The sequence below is a fragment of the Odocoileus virginianus genome, chromosome 25, assembly GCF_023699985.2.
Source record: "Odocoileus virginianus isolate 20LAN1187 ecotype Illinois chromosome 25, Ovbor_1.2, whole genome shotgun sequence".
Lineage (NCBI taxonomy): Eukaryota > Metazoa > Chordata > Mammalia > Artiodactyla > Cervidae > Odocoileus > Odocoileus virginianus.
This window is the reverse complement of record NC_069698.1, coordinates 25,400,397-25,424,298: the sequence shown is the minus strand read 5'-3', so window position 1 is coordinate 25,424,298 and position 23,902 is coordinate 25,400,397. Positions and strand designations below refer to the sequence as shown.

The following is a 23,902-nucleotide window of genomic DNA, read 5'->3' as shown; positions in this document are numbered from 1 at the left end:
AATTTGATAGCTCATTGGGTTCCACATCTTCCATCATCCCTCAGTTGATGCTGGATCACTCAGCCCTTCCTTCAGCAAGACTTCTGATAGGATGTATTAGGCAGAATCTCCCCTTACCACTGTTGCTTCCAAGCAGTTTTCAGTACAACGACCCACATCCTGCTCTTGGTTGCAAATTCCCACTTACCCAGGCTATATCTGGTATGTGTGCATGCTAAGATGCTTCAGTCATGTCTGACTCTTTGCAACCCCATGGATTGTAGGCCACCAGGCTCCCCGTTCCATTGAACTCTCCAGGAGAGAATACTGAAGTAGGTTGCCATGCCCTCCTCCAGGAGATCTTTCCGACTGAGGAATTGAACCTGAATCTCTCATGTCTCCCTCATTGGCAGGAGGGTTCTTAATCACAAATAACACCTGGGAAGCCTGGCTGTTTCTGGAGTTGAGCCCAATCTCTCTCTCCCACTGCAAGACCGTAATATCACAGTTCCTGTTTCTATCACAACAGCATCGCTTGCAAAACATCTTGTTTGCTATCATTTACAAGTTTCATTGATATATATATATATATATATATATATATATATATATATTTCTTTACATCTACATCCAACCACCTGGTTCTAGCTGTGTCCAGCAATGTTCAGGCCCTTCTCAGGTATTGGGGTAGGAAGTTTCCAGAGAGTTTGTCCCCAGTAACTTCCATAAGTATCTGCTGCTTATTGTCAATTTGGTTTCCTAAAATGTTATCCTACCTAGTCTATAATGAATTAATCATAAATCAGTTTGTATTTGCTATTTAATAACTCATAGACTGGATATTTTCAAAATTGCCTATAGTCTCACGGAAAAATATCAGAAGTAGGGGGAAATCTAATCTAGTGGAATAAATACAGCCTTCAGAGTCCAGCAAACCTAAATTCAAAGCTGTGCTTTTCCTGTTCATTAACCAAATAATTTTTGGACAGTTACCTGAGCTTTAGTCACTTCAGTTACAAAAATGGGCATAGTAATGCCTAGCTAGTGTCATATTAAAAAGCTAGCATCTAATAAATATCTTTTTTTACTGGAAGAAAAAGATATCTTCTATTCTTAGTTTAAATACAAATTGCTTGATCTAGGGAACTCATATAACCCACATCTCTGTACATCGTTATCTTAATTTTTAACTAAGGAGTTCAAAAATCTCTTTAAAATCTAATTTTTAGACTCAATTTAGTATCTTCAGATTCATAAATATTGTTCTATCTTAATCAAATTAAATATGAATAATTTATATCTATGCAAAAAGAAGAGTCTTTTTTCTGGGAAAAGTATTACTTAGGGAATAAATATATAGTAAGCATCTTCATGGAATTTATAACTTCTTGACACTTTTCAATTACATTGGAACCATTGATGAAGCTGACTTCATTTGGCTGGATTCATTAAGCCAAATGAAAGGTAACAAAACTGCATGAATCGTAGGTATTTCTAAGTAAGCCATCTCTAATATTTATATTCTCTGCTTCCTTTGGTAACAATTGTTTCAATAAACTTATGTCTTGGGGAATTTAAGGGTAAATTTAGAACAATGGAAAATCTACCATTGTGAAGTTCCTAATTATATACTCAAAATATATACAATCATGTATATTTCAAGTGTTAATCAACTTTTTAGAGTAAAAGCATGAACCTGCATGCCATATCAGTATCTCTATATTGATAGCTATTTCTTTGTAGACTTTTCCAAATTAATTTGTGAACTATGTAGGAAATATTCATTAGTATATATTCTTGAAGTTTGAATTATTTTTAAGGATTTAATGAATCATGTCAGCAAGTCAGTTTAATTCAAAGAGAATGCTTTATTGCTTAGCCTTAAAATTTAAATTTATATGTATGCTCACTTCAGGAAACACCTTAATTATTTAAAGCTTTCCTTAACATATGCAGATGTAAAACAATAGTTTTTTGAAGGCGGAAATATTTTTACATCAGAAGAGATCAGAAAAAAATGGATAAGAGTATAAACACTGCTGTTTTTCATTTCCTTACAAGCATTTGTCAGCTAAAGGTTATTTTTCAGGTCAAGAAAACTTGTATGCTAATCCCTTCTGATGAGAGATTCAAGGAACCATGTTGGGAGTCTGGTTTTCTTAAGTAAAAGAATATTGTAATTCTCAGAATGGCAGAAGCTAGTGTAAATATGATGTTACATTTAAGATGCCTTTCTTATCTCTGAATTTTGGTTGGGTACAATGTTCAATTCACAAATATTAAATATATACACATGTAGAACTTAATGCTTATCATTACTTTTTTCATTTATTTAAAATATTGCTAAACAGCAAAGTTTTCAAGTCCTAAATTCCATTGTAATGCTTGCACCACAACACATAATTTGGAAAATCTTGAGACATTTTTATTGTCTCAAGATTTAAAGGAAAATATATTGCATAAAATAGAGATTCATGGGGCAGAAACTTAAGTAAAATCTGTTACAGGAAATGGCGGGGTGCGGGGAGTCAGAGAGTGAGGATTGGTTTACAGTAAAATAAACAAATTGGTTTTTCTTTCATTTAATCTGTGTTATTCTCTGGAAAGAAACACACATGTATACACATGAGCAGGCACACACACAGGGTCCACTGTAATTAGAGAAACAACCATTGGTAGTTTCCTGTTTTTGTTTTTTTCAGATAGTGGGAGAGATACCAAGAGTAGAAAACATGCATCTTTATTTTCTTCTCTACATATATTCTTGGAAATATAAAGCTTCCACTGTGGAATGGAAAGATGATGTCTATTTTTTTTCCTCATACATTTTTTTTTTCCATTTATTTTTATTAGTTGGAGACTAATTACTTTACAATATTGTAGTGGTTTTTGCCATACATTGACATGAATCAGCCATGGATTTACAGTGAATGAAGATAACATTTAACAGTAAGTTCCATGGTGAGGGTCCCTTTACATTCAGAGATCTTCGAACTCAGAAACACCTCAGACTAAAATTCATGATGCTAAGTACACAAATTAATGACCATCTGTTTCCAAAGGTGGCTGCAAGTCAGGCGAGTGTATGCTCCTTGGTTTTTGTCTCTTCACAACAAAGATTTAGAGTGATAGACATTAAAGCCCTCGGCGACAGCTCTCGGGTCTTGGACAGACCATGTTATAGCTCTTAGAAAAATCAGTGTTACATCTCACGTTATAGCTCTATTTTATTTAGATAATAGCAGGAAAATCCATCTTTGAGGCGTGAGGACACGATCCAAAGACAGGAAGAGAAGAGCGCCCCATCACACGGGGAAGGGAGGGGGAGGGGGAGAGGGGGAGGGGGAGAGGGGAGGGGGAGAGGGGAGGGGAGGGGGACGGGGAGGGAGGGGAGGGGGCACCCCCTGGGCTCCTCCTTTTATATGTTTTCTTCCCCCTGGGCCTGCCCTATGCAAATTGGGCTCAGCCAGGAGTGCTGTTCTACCTGAAGTCCTCACTCCAGTCCTCCGACCTTTCTTTGACCTTCCTTTGTTCTATTTTCGCGGGCTTTTCCCTTCCTTGTCTTTTAGCCACTGCCATTTTGGACTCCTTTGCCCTATTCTAACTACCTAACACTGCAGAAACCATTTTGGTAGAGTCAAAAGGTTTTATAAAACAGAGAAACCATTCCAAAATGTTCCAAGAGGTGAGCTAAGAGGCAGGGGGCACAGAGCACCAAGAGTCCACCTGGCGAAAATACTTTCCTGCAGCCGTGATGGGGGAATCACCAAGACCGGCTCTAAAGGGAGCCGCTGCGGGAGAGGCTGACAGGGCGGGAGCCTGCCCAGGGCCTAGCAAGCCCACCTTGGGGATGAGCAAGCATTGAGGCGGGGCTGGGGGCAACGACAGAGGCAGCGCCAATTTCCTGGCGAAAAAATCAAAAAAATGGCGAGTCATACTATCTTATTCCCTCTACCACGATAACACCAATCGAACGAAATGAAGCATTCTTTCAAATATAATACAAAACTGACATCGAAAAAAGTTTCCACAGCAACAGCTTGGCGTGAAACGACTCTTGGGCTTCGTCCCACAAGTAGCAAACCCGTGCACCAAAATGTCACGAGGGCAACAACAAAGGGTGCGCTCTGTACCCGGAAGAGGAAGGTCCGCTCCCCCTCCTGGACTCTCCCCACCTCCCGAGGGCAGGGCAGGGTGCAGGGAAATGATGCCCCTTACCCAGGACACCCTCCCTCTGCCGGCCCCCAATTTACAAAGACCAGCACTGGCCTAGCAGTGCCACACCCGCCCTCCCGTTCCTCTGGCCTACCTCCCATCGCCGCTTCGGATGACTCGGGGTCCATGTCTGCAAGTTCTAGGAAGTCTTTCTGGCCGACGGAGAAGGAAAAGGGTCTTCCAGCAGCCCCGCTACACCAGAGGGAGGGTGAGCCGGAACCACTGTGCTGACAGCTTGCTCTATACACAGCTGTGTCCGCTCCACAAAAGAATTTTCAACAAGCACAGACTGCAAAACCCTGACAGCGGCTGCCACGGAAGGGATGATCTGAGAGCTGGACTTGAGGTACCCGGTGGGAAAGAGCCCGGTCACCCCACACATCCCAACCTCCCTACAGGCAGCCTCTGGGGATGCTGAGAAGTCCCAGGAGAAAGAGAGAAGTTTGACTTGGGGAGACTGAGTCTGTGGCTTTCTCCCAAGCCGACGGAGGAACACACCACTGGACCTCCAGGAACAAGATGGGCCAGATCATCTTTTTGTCTTTATAGCTTTTGTTTAAATTTATTTTTAATTGGAGGATAATTGCTTTACAATGTTGTGTTGGTTACCCTATAACAACGTGAATCAGCTGTGAAAGTGAAGTCACTTGGTCATGTCCGACTCTTTGCGACCCCATGGACTGTAGCCCACCAGGCTCCTCCATCCATAGGATTTTCTAGGCAAGAGTACTGGAGTGGGTTGCCATTTCCTTCTCCAGGGGGGTCTTTCCAACCCGGGGATCAAACCTGGGTCTCCTGCATTGTGGGCAGACGCTTTGCCATCTGAGCCACTAGGGAATCCTAAATCAGCCATTAGTATATGCATATCCCCTTCCTCTTAAGCCGCCCTCCCACCCCAACTCCACCCCATCCCTCTAGGTTTTCAGTTCACGACCTGAACTCCCTGTGCTAGATAGCAACTCAGCCAGATCAAGTTTGGTGTAGGGAACCGAATATGGGATGGGGGTGAGATGGGGGACCACAAGCAGTTGTGACCATCTCTGTTATCCTGAGTTGATGCCACAAGTCAGGAAGCTGAATTCACTCTGCTTCCTGGCCCAGACCCTTAGTCACACCCATTTGGAGGGAGGGAACACTCCTTTCCCTTTCCAAGGCCCTTTTAAAAGAAACCATCCATGTCTACACACTCTCCCAGATGCACATGGAGCTCCTTCCTGCACGCTGACAAATGGCATATGGAAACCTGGTCGGGCTGGTTGGGCAAGCTCCTTGGCACTGACAGGAAAGCCCTGGAAGCCAGGACCCACTGCTGAGGGGAACACCCTCCAAGATAGGCAGCTGTGTGTCTGGTCAGGTTACCTCTCCACATGGACCTGGCCCAAGGGAAGTCAGGTACAGGTCAATTCAGATGCCTGCTGCTTTCCAACACCTAAACACAGGCCATGCCTTCCCATGGCACCTGTGGACCGGGCTCACTCTTTGTTCCTCCTCCCACACATTTCTGAGCCAGCCTGGCCCCCAGAATCCCACATCTCCCTTTCACCACCCCCTTCCCGGGACAGGTGCTTCTGTCTCAGGCTGGCCAAGCCGGGCACATGGCCTTCATTTACCTCTTCCCTTCCAAGTGGCAGAAGAGTGCCAGACAGCATGGGGTGCTGAGCTGAGGCGAGGGCAAAAGCAAGCTTTCAGACAGGCCAACGTGAAGCTGGGCTGACTGGTCTCCGCGCTAGGCCACGGACACAATGAGAAAAAGAAACTGCAGAGCGGCTCTGGAACCCAGCCCTTGGGGTCAAGCATCTGTCCCACCCAGGCTGCTGGCCCCAGTGGAGGGTGTTTAGGCTGGAGGCCAGGTACCCAGGGGCTCCGTGCATAACCTCCTCCCACCGTTTCCTCTATTAAAGAGGCCTGGGGGCACCGAGGCCTCGCACAGTTCCCCATCAGCCACATCTACACGCAGCGGTGGACAGGTGAGCCCAGCTACTTAAGGGGGCAGTCTATTCCCAAGGGCAACCCACAATGATTGGAGGAAAATGAAAGTTAGGCTTCATGGGTTGCTTATGCAACCCCACGTCCTGGGGATGGATACCTCAATACCAGCAGCCTCTGCAGAAGGGCAGGTCCTGCCACAGTTTCTTCCCTGGGCCTTGCCATCCTCGGAGAGACCCTTCTCCACTCTGCTGCCTTCTGTAAGTCCACTGGCTAAAATCGGGACCATTGAGTCTCAATCTAGGTCCCATAGAGTAACCCCTGAAATACTGAAGGGGTCTAGGGTGACTGTGTTGCCCGGAGTGGAAAGGGGAGGGAGGCCCATCAGAGGATGTCAGGGAACTAGCTTTGCTTTCTTTCTTTCTGTTTCCATTTTTACTGACAAAATTCAACAACCATTTAGAATTAATACAACAACAACAGCTCTCCAGAAAATGGGCATAGGGCATAGAGAGAACCTACTTCAACATGAAAGAAAGTGAAAGTGAGTTGCTCTGTCCTGTCAGACTCTTTGTGACCCCGTGGACTGTAGCGCACCAGGCTCCTCTGTCCATGGAATTCTACAGGTGAGAATACTGAAGTGGGTAGCCATTCCCTTCTCCAGGGGATTTTCCTGACCTGGGGATCAAACCCAAGTCTCCTCTCTCAGAGGTATATTCTTTAGCATCTGAGCCACCAGGGAAGCCCTGTTTCAACATAATAAAGGCCATATTGGACAAACCCACATAAAACATGGACTAGCTTTTCTGTTCTTGGGAAATCTGTCTTAGTAAGAACTTATAAGAGCATGGCTATTCTTATACTGAATCTCAAATAAAGAGGGTTGGTAGATTATGGCATAAACTCAGGGTTGGAGTTTTACTTTGTGGTATCATGGAAGGTTTGCAAGGGAGTCAAGGTTATGTTGTTATATATTTCTGGTGAAAGCGAAGGCTGCTGGTGATCATTGAGAGATTATTGGTATTAGGAATGCAGGTGTGAAAGTGACTGAAAGCATGAAAGACTGTGGTCATACAAGGGCTGGATTTCAAAATTTTAGAGACACAGCAGACCCTCATGTCAGATCTTAGAGTGTAGAGGCAGCAATGACTAAGGTATCAATGTTTTCACATTTTTCTAGAATAATAGATAATTGTAAAATGACATCTATGGGATAGAAGGATAGAGTGTGGCATGCAACTCAAAGAATGGGTTTCCCATGAGGGTGAAAGAATCAACACTGTGAAAATGCAATGCTTTATGTCATAAATGAGGAAGATTTGGTCCCTGTTTAACAGTCATGAAGGACATTCTGTAAAACATAATGGGTACATATTCCCTTGGCTGAGAGCAGCGCCAGGTGAGGCCACTTTGTTGTTTGCTAGCCTCCTACATCCTGGCTTGACATTGATACATTACCTTTTAGTGAATAAATTCACTGAACAGTCAGGGTGGCAGAGCTAAGTAAACACACTGAACGTTTTTATTACTCATTAGAGATATTTGGTCATTTGTAAGGTTGGCATATTGCTGACTGTGTTTTCACTTCCATTTTCTTCAGCTAAGTCCTAGCACTCAATCGTTTCTTTCTGAAAATGTCTTTTATATTTATACATTCTCCTCCATTCCCTTTTTCTCTGCAGTAATTCTGAGTTGGAAATCTCTATTTTTCTCTAACCCTCGCCTCTCTCTTTCAATCATCTTAATGCATCAATCTGATTAATCTTTGGAGAAGAATGATGTCAGTCTCTGATTCCACTGTTCAAGAACATGTACCGTATTGATTCTTCATTGGATGCACTATTCAGTTGTATTAAGTCCTTCGTAAATCTACATCTTCAGCCTTGTTCCCCACTATGCCCCACTAAAAATGGTCTATTCTCTTCTGGCTGCGGCCCTCTTATGTCCTCTGACACATAATACTCACATTCACTCTTTTGTCTTCACTCATGTTATTTCTTCTGCTCCACCTGACTGTGCTTTTTCATTAGTCAGTCTAAATTCTTCCCTGCATTGTGGCCAAATTATAATCCATTTTCAAAAAAAAAAAAAATCCTTTTAAATATTTCATCTTACCACAGCTTCTCCCTTATCTCAGTTTTAAACATATAAGCATGCTCTTGTTTGGTCTCTCCAAATAGACTTGACGCTATTTGAGGGAAAATGTCATATTATACATTTCTGGTGCACCTCCATAGTGCTCAGAAACACAATATTGGAAATCTATAGTGAATCATACACAGTTGTCCTGTGCTCTCAATGCACCATTAGAACACAATATGTTTCTTAATGATTGCCTTGACATTTTAAAAAGAATGTCATCAAATGTTGACTACTGAGTATGCTATTTTTTACGTTGCTCAGTTCTTTTTTGCATCAGAATTTGCCAAAAGTACTGCCAAAACTACTGCTAGAATCAGCTTGTAATAAAGTCATCACTAAAATGATCAAGGCCAGAGCACAAATGGACTTTGATTATAGGTGGATGTTAACTTTCAAAGAGTAAGCTGTGACTATTCAATTCATAAGTCTCCATTAAAAGACTCTCCGTGACCTTAGCCTTAAGCCCCAAGAGAAACAGTTCAATTTGGACTTCATAACCTAGGAAGGGCAGATGCTAGGCTATGCAGTTTTGTGGCAGAAAGATATTTAGAAGCATCTGAAGGTCAATCATGAGGAAAAACTCAAGCTCAATAAAAGAAATAAAAAATGAATAATTTAAAGTGATGCATAGCACACCATTTTGTTTCAGTTAATTCTATTTTCCAGCTCTTTACTGTAAGGCAGGCCAAACATAAAAAAGTCTAATTCTTTCATAAACCAGAAAACATTTTTATCAAGAATTAAGTGTGAAAGTGACTTAGGTTCAAAAGTAATGAAATTATTCCTATGCCTCAAATTTATATTGTAGAAAATTCAGACAAACTAAATTTCCGCAATCAGGGGTGGGAAAGTCAGAGAACAATATATCTGGGGATAGATGACAACCCTGCATGTTATGTGGCTTTTCTCCTGGTGTTACTACATTTTCCTCTGTTGTCTTTAGGAAGTTAGTTATCTGAGTAAACATTCTTGTTTCCTCACATGCAAAACATAATGGCTAAATCTTATCAGCCCTCCCAGTTTGAAATACTGCATAATGAAAATGAGATTATCAACTCAGTATATGGAAGTTGGTGAGCTGTATTGCATGAGCCCTTTGTAGGCAAAGTATCAAAGGGATAAATGATACGTTTAGGTGAAAATTCTCTCTTCTATGACAGAAACTATTTGTTCACACAAAAATTAATTGAGCATATTCTCTGTGTCACTGTACTAAACACTGCATTGTGAATTTAAAAACAGAAAGCCATAGAATATAAGGAATTGAGCTTCAAGTTTGTACAATAATAGGGCTATGGAGACAAAACACACATATATGAAATGTTCATAGCAATGAAATGTAGCACCTAAAAAAGATGTCACTGGGAAAGATTAAAAGCTATGAGTTAAGAAAAAGGGGAAATCAGACAGTCAAGAAATAAAGTTCATTACAGCTATAGTATTTGAAAGCCTACGTGCTAGATGCTTTTCTTAAATTGTTTCCTTTAGGGAAATTCAAAGTGGGTTTTGAACCGACAGACTTTGGAAACAAAAGGAGGGATAGGAATCAGAAGCCTGAAGGTGGGCGGCTGAAACATGAACAGGCCAGCCGGAGCAAACAGAAGTTTGGAAATCAGGCAGATGGGGACCCAATCTGGAAGTGTACACAGATTTAAATACTTCCAACCCCTCAGTGCTGTAAAGGATTGTCCTCCAGCGACCCTTTCCCCAGCTCATCAGCTTTGCTGTTCAAAGACACCTTTTTGGTGTGAGGGCTTTTAGAGTGAGGGCTTTCTGTGTGACTTGATTCAGCACACAACTAGCAACTGTGATGTCAGAAGCACTTCTGAACCAAACTTTTGATTGAGTGTGAATTGCTGTGCTTCCCAGGGGTGAACTCAGGAGAAGTTTAGAGCCTGCATTTAAACAACTGTGCTGCATATTCATATGTAGATTCATTTATTAGCCATAGCTTATTTATACCAAGATCTCTCAGCAGGCTACACGTCTTTTCTTCTCCACTACCCCCTCATAGTGCTGTGGACAGATTGCTTCATCTCCTAGGCCAAAAGTCAGGTTGGTAAGCAGAGTCATTGAATCCAAGAAATGACTGTTATAACAACCCCAGTACTTATACAGTCTTTAGATTGATTGTGACTATATTTACACTTTTCTTGAGCATATCAAGGTTCTAGTCCTTGATTTTAACATTTAATTCTGCTATGTTAAGGAAAACTCTTTGACCAATCTCCAGTTTAGGAGATGATTCTATCTGTAAAAGAATTAATTTCTTTTTATGCACATTAGGTCAAAACAATGCACATTAAGTTTCCTCTTTTGACCAAATATTTTCTTTTCCCAGGTGATTCCAAAGCACTTGGTAGAACTGATGTGTGTATACCCACAGCAAACTCACCACATGAACAGATAGCACTCATCCATAGTTCATTGTTTATGAAACACCATACCCCAGTGGAAACAATTATATAGGAGGAAAGATATATTTGTAACTTGCTTCTTCTAGCTCATTCCCCCAAAGACACAAAACTATTAGGTTTTATTGCTTTAAAAAATGGGTGGGGGACTGTGGCCAGAATCTACCATTCACACCATAAGGTTTTTAAAGCTGTGGGAAAATCTATTTGTTATAAAAGAAACAAAAATGAATTATACTGAATAATGTCAAAAATAAATCCCATAGAAAAAAAAGCTTTTTGATAAAAAAAGCCAGAGATCCAACAGTCTGACATAATTCTCTGAATAAGAGATAAACACATGCAGGGCTTGAAGAGGCACCCTAGAGTTGTTTGAATATAATTATGTATTTGAACTTGAAGATTAACTATTTGACATTGGTGAACACTCACTGAACACCTGTAAAGACAATTCTTTTTTAAGAATTGCTTGCCATTCCTTAACAAACTTGAACTTCTCAATCATCCTGTCCTCCAACTCCTATATATTCACATCTTTTTTCAGCCTGGTTTTACTCTCCTCACTGAGACTTCCTTTTTATTTATTTATTTTCTATGTGTTCAGCTATTAAATGAGCACTTATTATGGGCAAAGATGGGTGGGTAATTGTTAAGTCATGTCCAACTCTTTGTGACCTCATGGACTGTAGCCTACCAGTCTCTCCTGCCCTGAGATTTTCCAGACAAGAATACTGGAGTGGGCTGCCATTTTCTTCTCCAGTGGATCTTCCTGACCCAGGGATTGAACTGGGGTCTTCTGCATTGGCAGGAGGATTTTTAACCTTGAGCTACCTGGGAAAAACCAGGCTTTCTTTTAAGCAATGCTTTATCTGACACTCAAAGATCATTTTCTTGCTTAACACTCTGCTATGTCACACCCAAAAGAGATGTCCTTTTCAGCATAGGGACTGGAATGCAAAAGTAGAAAGTCAAGAAATGCCTGCAGTAACAGACAAATTTGGCCTTGGAGTACAGAATGAAGCAGGGCAAAGGCTAATAGAGTTTTGCCAAGAAAACGCATTGGTCATAGCAAACACCCTCTTCCAACAACATAAGAGAAGACTCTACACATGGACATCACCAGATGGTCAATACCGAAATCAGATTGATTATATTTTTGCAACCAAAAATGGAGCAGCTCTATAGAGACAGCAAAAACAAGACTGGGAGCTGACTGTGGCTCAGATCATGAACTTCTTATTGCAAATTCAGATTTAATTGAAGAAAGTAGGGAAAAACAACTAGACCATTCCGGTATGACCTAAATCAAATCTCTTACAATTATAAATGGAAGTGAGAAATAGATTCAAGGGATCAGATCTGATAGAGTGCCTGAAGAACTATGGATGGAGGTTTGTGGCATTGTACGGGAGGTAGTATTCAAGACCATTCCCAAGGAAAAGAAATGCAAAAAGGCAAAATGGTTGTCTCAGGAGGCCTTAGATATCTGTGAAAAGAAAAGATGTGAAAGGCAAAGGAGAAAAGGAAATATATACTCATCTGAATGCAGAGTTCCAAAGAATAGCATTACTTTACTAGCGTGTGAGATGAGTCCAATTATGCAGTAGTTCGAGCATTCTTTGGCACTGCCTTTCTTTGGGATTGGAATGAAAACTGCCCTGTTCCAGTCCTGTGGCCACTGCTGAGTTTTCCAGATTTGCTGGCATATTGAGTGCAGCACTTTCACAGTATCATCTGCTAGGATTTGAGATACCTCAACTGGAATTCTAGCACCTCCACTAGCTTTGTTCATAGTGATGCTTCCTAAGGCCCACTTGATTTCATATTCCAGGATGTCTAGCTCTAGGTGAGTGATCACACCATTGTGATTATCTGGGTTGTGAACATCTTTTTGTACAGTTCTGCTGTGTATTCTTCCCACCTTTTCTTAACATCTTCTGCTTCTGTTAGGTACATACCAGTTCTGTCCTTTGTTGTGCCTATCTTTTCATGAAATCTTCCCTTTGTATCTCTAATTTTCTTGAAGAGCTCTCTAGTCTTTCCCATTCTATTGTTTTCCACTATTTGTTTGAATCAACAATTTGATGAGTAATGCTCAAAATTCTTAAAGCCAGATTTAAACATCATGTGAACTGTGAACTTCCAAATGTTCAAGCTGGATTTAAAAAGGCAGAGGAATCAGACATCAAATTGCCAACATCCATTGGATGATTGAAAAAGCAAGAGAGTTCCAGAAAACATCTACTTCTGCCTTATTGACTATGCCAAAGCCTTTGACTGTGTGGATCACAACAAAGTGTGGAAAATTCTGAAAGAGATGGGAATACCAGACCACCTGACCTGCCTCTGGAGAAATCTATATGCAGGTCAAGAAGCAACAGTTACAACTGGACATGGAACAAAGACTGATTCTAAATAGGAAAAGGAGTATGTCAAGGCTGTATATTGTCATCCTGTTTAATAACTTATATGCAGAATACATCATGAGAAACTCTGGGCTGGAGGAAGCACAAGCTGGAATCAAGATTCCTGGGAGAAATATCAATAACCTCAGATGTGCAGATGACACCACCCTTATGGCAGAAAGCGAAGAAGAACTAAAGAGCCTCTTAATGAAAGTGAAAGAGGAGAGTGAAACTGTTGGCTTAAAATTCAAATAACTAATATCATGGCATCTAGTCCCATCACCTCGTGGCAAATAGAGGGAGAAGCAATGGAAACAGTGACAGGCTTTATTTTGGGGGCCCAAAATCACCACAGATGGTGACTGCAGCCATGAATTTAAGACACTTGCTCTTTGGAAGAAAAGCTATGATCAATCTATACAGCATATTAAATATCAGAGACATTACTTTGCCAACAATGGTCCATCTAGTCAAAGCTATGGTTTTTCCAGTTGTCACGTATGGATGTAAGAGCTGGACTCTAAAGAAAGCCGAGTACTGAAGAACTGATGCTTTTGAATTTTGTTGTTGAAGACGCTTGTGAGTCCCTTGGACTGCAAGGAGATCCAACCAGTCCATCTTAAAGGAAATCAGTCCTGAATATTCATTGGAAGGACTGATGCTGAAGTTGAAACTCCAATACTTTGGCCACCTGATGCAAAGAACTGACTCATTTGAAAAGATCCTAATCCTGGGAAAGATTGAAAGTGGGAGGAGAAGGGGATGACAGAGGATGAGATGGTTGGATGGCATCACCGACTCAATGGACACGAGTTTGAGTAAACTCTGGGAGTTGGTGATGGACTGGGAGGCCTATTGTTCTTCAGTCTATGGGGTCACAAAGAGTTGGACATGACTGAGTGAATGAAATAAATTGACTGAACTGATGTCACTGTCCTTCTAAAAGCACTAATCTTTCCCTTTCTCCTATCCAACTTTCAGGTCGATATGAATGATAATAGAAATATATATATATATATATATATATATATATATATATATATAAACTCAGCTTGCCCATGCCTCAAATTCACATGCTCTAACTTACCAGAAGAAGCTAAACAACCACTAGGTAATTCTTTTAGATATGTTTAATTAGCTTCTATAATGAGTATTAAAGACCATTAGCTTTCATAAATTTACAGCTTCATGCTGCAGTCTTACTCCTCAAGGTAAAAAGACATGCTAATAAAGTGACCACCAATTTCTTTCCTTGTCACCTAAAAATCTTATTTGATAACTCTTGCCTCTTTTATGACTCTTGAAGAATTGCCCAAATCACACTCAGCCTGTTCTCTGGACTTCAACCCTCTCTACTTCTGAATTTACATCTTCAATTTCTCTCTCTCTCTACTGACTGGTTCCTTCTCTAGCAGGAAATATGCATCCTCCTTTTCTAACATTCAAAGAATTGATGCTTTTGAATTGTGGTATTGGAGAAGACTTTTGACAGTCCCTTAGGCAGCAAGCAGATCTAACCAGTCCATCCTAAAGGAAATCAGTCCTGAATATTCATTGGAAGGACTGATGCTGAAGCTGAAACTCCAATACTTTGGCCACCTGATATAAAGAACTGACTCATTTGAAAAGACCCTGATGCTGGGAAAGATTGAAGGCAGGAGAAGGGGATGACAGAGGATGAGATGGTTAGATGGCATCACCGACTCAATGGACAAGATTTTGAGTAGGCTCCAGGATTTAGTGATGGACAGGGGGTCTGGCATTCTGCAGTCCATGGGGTCGCAAAGAGTCAGACATGAGTAAGCAATTGAACTGAACTGAACTGAACTTTCCAATGTTACCAAACCAGGTTTATTTGCTAGCCTCACAGGAGGCCAAATGCTGAGATGCAAAGGCTTGCAGCAGAGAAAGTGTTTCTTCCTGAGGCAGCCAAGCAAGGAGATCAGAGAGCAATTCTCAGATCTGCCTCCCCACAGGCAATAAGTTTAAGATATTTATAGGACAGAGAAATAGGGTGGTCAGAGACTTAGAGGAAGATGACTGGAGGCAAGGAAAAGAAGTAGTCATCAGTGTTCTGAGCAGGCATGTCTGAGTTATATGCTTCTTCATGGGATGTATGTTCTGAAAATTGTGGCATTAGCATGATCTAGGGGTTTCCCTGGTGGCTCAGATTATAACAACTCCCACATGCAATGTAGGAGACCCGGGTCAATCCCTGTGTTGGGAAGATCCCCTGGAGAAGGGGATGGCTACCCATTCCAGTATCTTGCCTAGAAAATCCCATGGACAGAGGAGCCTGGTGGGTTACAGTCCATGGGGTCATGAAGAGTCAGATATGACTGAATGACATTCAAAACTACTCAAAAATGTGATCTAAGAGTAAAGCTTTTGACCCTCTGAAGTAAAAAGGTCATCCATCAGATACTCGTGCAAACCCAGGTGAATGGTCAATGGTCTCTAATGGTTTGAACTGAGTACGACTAGCTCCAAAAAAACTACTTAAGCAACTGTTACTATAGTGAGTCATACGTCAGAATTGTTATCTAAGTGGGCAGTTAAAGGAGTCCTCTGTTCTAAGCTCTCTGAAGTTGGAAGTGTATTTAGTTTGCAAGAACAATTAGAGCAAGATTACTGAAGACAGCTTACAGGATATTATTTATTAAGCAAGTTATCATTTAGGGGATCTAACTGGTGACTGCCCTTGGTCTCACTGAGGAAAGAGATTATGCTTTTTATGTCTAGGTGTATTAACAAGCTTTTCTTTCTTTCTTGAACAAACCTACATTTGCCAGTCATCAGCTGGCTACTGCTCACTCTTCAAATCTTCCCAGTCTCCTTCTCCTCTTACTTCCCAGCGTTTTGTTGGGTTTTTTCTTAAAGACTCATCATTGACAATCTAAATGGGAGGTTATGTCCTGGCTTTTCACTTACAGACTTGTCTTGCTCCTCAGCAATTACCTAATTTTTGTCATTGTTGCTGTTACTTTTGTTTCAAAATCTTACTTCCTTTTGTTACACAACTTTGCGTTTTCTGGATTCCTGTGTGCCTCCCTTCTCTCTGTCATTCGTTTGTTTTGTGAACTTCCATACACCAAATATGTTGAGTTCTGGGAAAAGTCTTACTTCAGCAGTTTCACCTCCTAGTTTTGTTTATCACCTCTTTGTGGGTGGCATTCAAATATATATCTCTGGTTCCTAAATCTCCTCTGTCTTCAATAGATTGAAATTTTAACAGCCTGCTAGACGTTACCACATGTATTAGCTTCAGCACCTAAAAACATAAGAGGTTCAAAATCAGTATTCTCATTTCCCCGCAACTTCTCTATTGTTTCTACATCACTTATTCATGTTACCACTTTTCCTCTTTAAATTTTTAAAGTTATCATCAATTTTATTTTTTTTTTCCCAACTCTTGCTCCCCCCACCATCGTAGGACTCCAACTGGTCACCAAGCCAAACAGTCCTTCCTTTGCAAGATTCCAATATACAAGAATTTTAGTCACTACATTTTAGTTAAATAATAGCACTTCCAAACAATGCAGTTCAAATACCATGATGTATTAACCAAGTAATTGCAAAAGGCATGAATTTTTTTATAGCTTTTCAATATATAAAGAAAGAAAATAGAGAAACAAAGTGAAGCCGCTCAGTCGTGTCTGACTCTTTGCGACCCCTTGGACTGTAGCCTACCAGGCTACTCTGTTCATGGAATTTTCCAGGCAAGAGTGCTGGAGTGGGTTGCCATTTCCTTCTCCAGGGTTCAGTCTATAAATTGTTATGTAAATAATGACTGTGATACATGCTCATTGGTCAATAATCTTCCAGAATACATTAAGGCTTCCAAGGTGGTGTTAGTGGCAAAGAACCTGCCTGCCAATGCAGGAGACGTCAGAGCCTCGGGTTCAATGCCAGGGTCAGGAAAATCCTCTGGAGGATGGCATGACAACCTGCTCCAGTATTCTTGCCTGGAGAATCCCAATGGACAGAGGAGCCTGGCCGGCTACAGCCCATGGGGTTGCAAAGATTTGGACACAACTGAAGCGACTCAGGACGTACACAAAGTATGTTAATGAGTCATCAATTTTGCACAAATTATACGTAGTTGCATTGACTCCTTGTCTCCCATGATAAACCCATGAGTCGTTGTTACAAACATGGATAACTGGAAAAGGAAATTGGCCAAAAAAGATGAAAGTGAAGCAAAGAAATGATAAGTGATAAAGCTTCAAGAGAAATTGTAATCAAATGTAAATGACGTCTTAGAAAATATGACTGACTGTGGGGAATCTTGATACCTCAAACATTCAAGAGACTCTAGATATTCAGCTACATAGTCACTACCTCACTGGAGATGAACTTATTGACGTGAATGAGGAAATTGGTCATGATAGCAAGGAGACAGTTCTCCTAGAAGAAGTGATGCTGGCAAAAATTACATTAAAGGAATTCTCAGAGATATTTCATGGACCTGAAAGTTCAAACTATAAAATGTTGGAAGCTGATCTAAACTTTTAGAAAGGAGTATACAATTCACTGAGGCATAGAAAAGATGTTTCCTTTCATATAGGAAGTTATATGATAAAAAGGCAACATTAGTCAAACTACTCTTGACATGTTTTCTACAAGAAGACCAAACACACTGTTTGCATTTAATTATTTTAAGTTACTGTGTACTAAATATTAGTTTTGCTACTGTTTAAATTTTCCTTTATGTTTTTAGTCTACAGTAAGAGAGATTTTAATGCTTTGACAAACATTTTTAAAGGTTGTAAAACAATTGTAATTTTCTTTTTGATTACTAAGTTTCTTTTCTGTGGTTTCAGCTTTCACATTCATTTTTATGATTCCTCATCATTATGTAAAACAAGTACTAGGTGTACTATTGATTCAATTTCAGCATCTCCCACGTGTCCAGGATGCATTTTGGGTGTTCTTGCTTAGGAACATCCTTCTTCTTCTCAGAGGAAGACCATCAGCAGATGGCAGAGAGAAATTTTGCTAGTAGCTTGTAGGCATTCTCTTGAGAATTACCCACTTTGGTGCCATTGAGACCTCTGATAATCAAGAACAGCTTTTAGCAGCATCTGGGAAGTATGGTCCTGAAAATCACTAGCTTTGGTGTACAGAGAACTGAGTTTATTAATGGTGGTTTTTGTAAGCCTTGTACTTCTGGATCTTCCAGAGGAAGTAAGAAAGTAAGGAAGTAAGCTTCCTCACCTTTGAGTTACTGCCCATTCCATGTCCCTGATAGTAAATTACTTTGTAATATTTGTAGTGATGTCTGTTTTCCTGTTTACCCTTGACGGACACAATATTTAGCATCAGAAGAATTTCCTGTGTAAGAACTCTCCAAAGGCAACTCTTTGATTTTATTATCTTACCTAGTGAAATCTTAAGGCAGTAGTGATTTTATCATTAGTGGAAAATGAGATGGCAGTCCATTAGATATGGTGGAAAAGTATGTAAGTCAGGATGCAACTGGAAAAAAGAAACCATTATGAGTATTTAAAACACAGGGACTTATGAGCAGGAATTTGGTTACACTGTTTATGAAAAAGGCTTAGAATGCATTTGGGGGTGATTGATACATCTCCTTACCTGTGTAGTTCTATGTAGTTCTATTGAAACTACTCTAGCTTTGGGCCAATCCCATCTCTGGAGTAGGAATTGCACTCAGCTTTATAACTCATCTCCCAGCTACTGACATTTATCCCCTACAAAGTACATTTTAGAGCATCTTCCTGAGTTACAGCTCTTATGTGCACCATAACATAATGGGGAAAATTGGTTATTGTTCTGTAGACTCATGGTCAAGTCCTAACCTTCAGTGAGATCCTGGGCAAAAGGCTCCTCAGAGTCAAAATTTCCCAGCAAATACAATGAAAGGATTGGTGTAATTGGAAGATTTCACATTTTGTTAGCTTTAGAATGTTGTTCAAAGAAGTGCTATGTGGAATTATAAACAGATAAAAATAGAGAGCTTTTTGAATCAGGAATTGTGGTGCTGTGTAGACTTACCCAGTCATCTGCCCCAAATTCTATGCCCCAGTCCCCTACCCACCAAGTAGTTCTCATGGGGATCCCCCACATAGCACATTATGAATACTGTTAAAGGAGTGGATTTTAAGGTTCATTAAGTTCTAAATATTATTTTTCTCCTACCTTGCAAATAATTCTTAACAATTATAAAATCAGTACAATATAACCCAATCTTCTTAGCTTAGATATTGAAGGTTATTTACAAACTGGTTCTAACATCATTCCACTGTCATTTGTCATTTCCTTCATAGAGCCTGACTCTGAACTACTAACTCATGTTGAATGAATTAATGTGTTCAGAGAACATTCAGTGTTAATTTCATACTTCTAATATAACACATGTGCCTTCTCTATGTTTATATATGACTTCATTCACCTTCCTGATCTTATACATGCAAGGCCTAGTTCTTGATTTTTTTCACCAGCTAGATCACTTGGTTTCATTGATAAGTAAATCATTTAGGACTGGATTGGCTGCATTAACAGAAAATCTTAAGTATATTAGTAAATTTATAAGGACTTTTTTTTTTCCCATAAAATAAATCCAGAGTAAGCACAGGCCATTGTTGTATGACTGATCCATAATCATCAGGAATCTAGAAGCTCGCATCTTTCTCATCTGTCGTCAAGCTTGTACAAAATCTCATAATCTCAGCCATTTGATTCACATGCCAACCAGCTAAAGGAGAAGGGGAAGTCTATTGTTAGTAAATGACCTAATTTTCTATTTTCCCTTTTAAGAAGTCTTCCTGAAAGTTTTACCTAACTTCTTCCTTTGCGTGGAATTTAGTCACATGGATGGAAAAAAAATGATGTCTTCTGGCATCTGAATAATGGTTCTATTCTTGTAGAAGACAGAAGAATGGACACTGGATAGGATACTTGCACACTTGGCCACACCAAATCTATTTGCTCCTTTGAGCCTACAGTCAGCAAACTAAATTGTGAAATTCTATTACTTATTTATCTTTACATTCCTAGAACCTGGCACAGTATCTCAATACATGAATGAATAATAATGAATGAAGAACAACCTTATCTTTTCTAAAACTGACATTTGGCTAATCCTTCCTGGATGTCAAGAAGAGGCCCACATCATACTTGTACTAGGAGTGTGAGAAGTACTAGAAACAATAAGCCAGGGAGGATAGGAATCATTGGTATTTGGGAATTCTCCTTCAAGAGAAGAAACAAAGTGAATTTTACTGACAATGTTTCTGTAACTGCCTGTCAATATATATAACCCAAGTTTAGTTTTTAGTCGTTTCCAATATTTAGTTTACCTTAAATTTTTATATTACCTTCAGATTCCTGACATGACAAATCTTTAATGATATATATTTATAAAGGAACATAACTATGCTAAAAGATGTAAGAATTTACTGTTTGGTCATACACAAAAATATTCTATATTGTTTCATGTATACTTTAAAATGTTTCACATATTCTAGGGAGATTTAACATCCTGGTGTCACAATATTGGGAAGAAATCTTCATGACTGTAGATAATCCAAATTTTAGACTAATAAAGTGTCAAGGGAACCTCCTGTACTTCTTATTAGCTCTAAGTGGTTTCTCAGCAACCAGGTCACAAACTGTGGGAACACATAGCTACAGACTAGGACGTCCTGACAACCAAAGCTATAGTTTTACATTTTACCTGCCTGAAATCAACCTAGCTAATCTACCTAATCTATAATCTATCATTCTTATACCTTCTGCCTTACTGCAAAAATTATTTAGATACATTAAAAGTAAGGGATGTAAAAATAAAATTTAAATGTGAAAGTAAGAATAGTGAGAGCAAAGGAAGATTAGAATAATAGCAACAACAACCACAAACAGATCAACCCAGGAATTAGGTAATTATATGAAATACATAACCCTAAATTATACTCATTTTCTAGAAGTTAGACTTTAATCTGGTTCTAAGGTTTCTTATACCTGGGGAAACTTATTCCAAAGATCTTTAGGGTTAGTATTTCATGTATGCATGCTAAGTCTCTTCAGTCGTTTCCAATTCTTTGCAGCCCTATGGATAGTCCTCCAGGCTCCTTTATCCATGGGGTTCTCCAGGCAACAATACTGGAGTGGCTTGCCATTTCCTCCTCCAGGGGATCTTCTGGACCCAGGGATCGAACCTGCGTCTCTTATGTATCCTGCATTGGCAGACAGATTTTTTTTCCCCACTAGCGCCACCTGGGATACAGTTAAACACCTGGTAGGAGAGTTCTGAACCTCGGGGATGTAAATTGCCCACTAACAGTTAAATTATGAGACTGCATAGTGATTCAAAGGAAATATTGACTCCTAGTTAAGCTAACCTTGAAGGAAAGTGAAATGAACACACACACACACACACACACACACACACACAGAATCGTTTGAAAGAGGAGTTATTAGTCATGGGAGCATGACTGTAGCACCCCAGGCTCCTCTCTCCCATGGGATTTTCTAGGCAAGAATACTGGAGTGGGTTGCTATTTCCTCTTCCAGGGAATCTTCCCAACCCAGGGACTGAACCTGGGTCTCCTGCATTGGCAGGCAGATTCTTTACCGTCTGAGCCACTAGCGAAGCCCATAGAAAAAGAAGAGCAATGTATTTTCAAGTTAGTGTATACTGTGTTTAAGTAAACATAATGGGTTTCTTTCCCCCCATGATGGATATCGATGTTCCTTGTGGATGAGAGCTGAGTTAAGTAATGTTAAACATGTTTTGAAAACACTAAGTTAAACATTATTAGATCAGTTTCCTTAGTATCAGAAATCTCAGGGTCTTTAATATGTAATTTGCATTATGAGTCGGTGGGGGGAATAAAGCATGTAAGATTTCTCAAACTCAGTTGACAATTCTGACAATGTTCTGCTATGCTTTTATTGCAGTGTTTCACCTTCCTGCACAAAGAAAGATCCAGCCTCCTCTGCCATTAGGTCAGAACGATGTGAATGAGTTCTGGCTAAGAAGGCAAAACAGGAGGGGTATAAATCACTCCCAGCCTGGACTTTTCTTGTAATTCTGCAGTGTTCTCTTCTTGCATCGTGACTTTGGAGGTAACATATTCCGGTCAGCATAATTACAAGATGGAGGTATGTCACCTGTTCTGCACAGAAATGTGATGTGAAAAGAAAATATTCTTGTTTCATCCACTCGTTAAGATTTTAGGGTTCACTTGTAATTTCAGTCTCACTTTGCGAAGCCTGAGGATTGTAGGCAAGCTCCTAATTTTGGGAGAACATTTACAAATATCATTTCTTAGCATGAAATGTTGTACAGAAGTAAATGGTTGAAAAATAAAGACTGGAGTATCTGAATGAATGATTTTGCCCATAGGATTACTGCAAGTTTACCAAAAACCCCTGAGTCTTGGTTTCCGAATGTTTTATTTGCTTGCTTGGAGGCCACTACTCAAATAATTAAGTATACTATCTCCGAAAAAGGAATTCACTGGAGACCAACAAGACATATGTTTTAGACATTTGCTTTCACGTACTCATGATTTTAGAGCTTTCCTTTGTCTGTTGGTCAGGGAAGGGGACAGGGAAAGGATGATAGGTCATCATTGTTTCTGCCACTTTGGAAAACTGCGGCCAGGCTCTTAGCCTGCAAAGCTCCGTGTCTTTTCAGTTTTCGTTTGTCTGCCTGGTACAATGGGTGTGATTTGCTCTAACACTACATTTCTTCTGTAAAGGAGAATTGTCTGTTCAGGCATCTCCTTTTACACGATTTTAAAAAATATTAACTAAGCTCTACATTTTATTTGAATCCTACCAGTTTTTCTCTAATGCTTCTTTTCTGCTTCAGAATCCCATCTTGGACATATCATTCCATTTAGTTGTTGTGTCTCTTTAATCAACTCTGGGCTTTGACAATTTCTTGGACTTAACTTGTTTGGTGTTTCCTGATCTGGGTAGGTATCTCTATGATGTTGACTCTCATAGGTCAACTTAGCTAGAAGACAGTGCCCAGTTATTTAACTACATACTAACCTAGGTGGTGGGCTTCCCTCATGGCTCAGTGGTAGAGAATCTGCCTGACAATGCAGGAGACACGGGTTCAACCCTTGGGCCAGGAAGATCCCCTGGAGAAGTAAATGGCAACTCACTCCAGTGTTCTTGACAGGGAAATCCTATGGACAGAGGAACCTGGTGGGCTATGGTCCATGGGGTCATAAAAGAAGCAGACACAACTGAGAGACTTACCAACAACCACCTAGGTGTTAGAGTAAAGGTATTTTGTAGACATGGTGGCTAACATCTTCAGATGGTCCTTGATTTAGGATGGTTTGACTTATAATTTTTTTTTTGACTTTACAATGGTGTAAAAGCAATACACATTCAGTAGAAACTGTACTTCAAATTTTGAATTTGATTGTTTCCTGGGCTAGTGATAAATGGGAAGATACCCTCTCAGGATGCTGGACATGGCAGCAAGCTCAGGGCCCAGTCAGGAACACGATCAGGAGGGCAACCACAGACATAGTTAGAACCATTCTTTCACTTTCAATACAGAATTCAACAGATTATTTGAGACAGTCCATACTTCATTATAAAACAGGTTTGGTGTTGGACAATTTTGCCCAACTGTAGTAACAGTAAGTGTTCTTAGCACTTTGAGGTAGGCTGGGCTAAGCTGTAATGTTAAGTCAGTTAGATGTATTAAACACATTTCAACTTCCAATCTTTTTAACTTAAGATGGTTTTATTGGGATATAACTCTGTTGTAAGTAGAGCAAGATTATTATAATGGTTGATTTTTATAGATTACACTAGATAATGTGAGTG

At 40.1% G+C, this 23,902-nt stretch overlaps 1 long non-coding RNA gene across 1 annotated transcript; it reads left to right on the top strand.

The window, feature by feature from the left end:
• Positions 1 to 4,126: 4,126 nt before the first annotated feature.
• Positions 4,127 to 22,432, top strand: LOC139031104 (uncharacterized). Its single transcript, XR_011483529.1, has 2 exons — positions 4,127 to 4,540; positions 22,004 to 22,432. It is a non-coding gene; the product is annotated as an uncharacterized lncRNA (long non-coding RNA).
• The last annotated feature ends 1,470 nt before the right edge of the window (positions 22,433 to 23,902 follow it).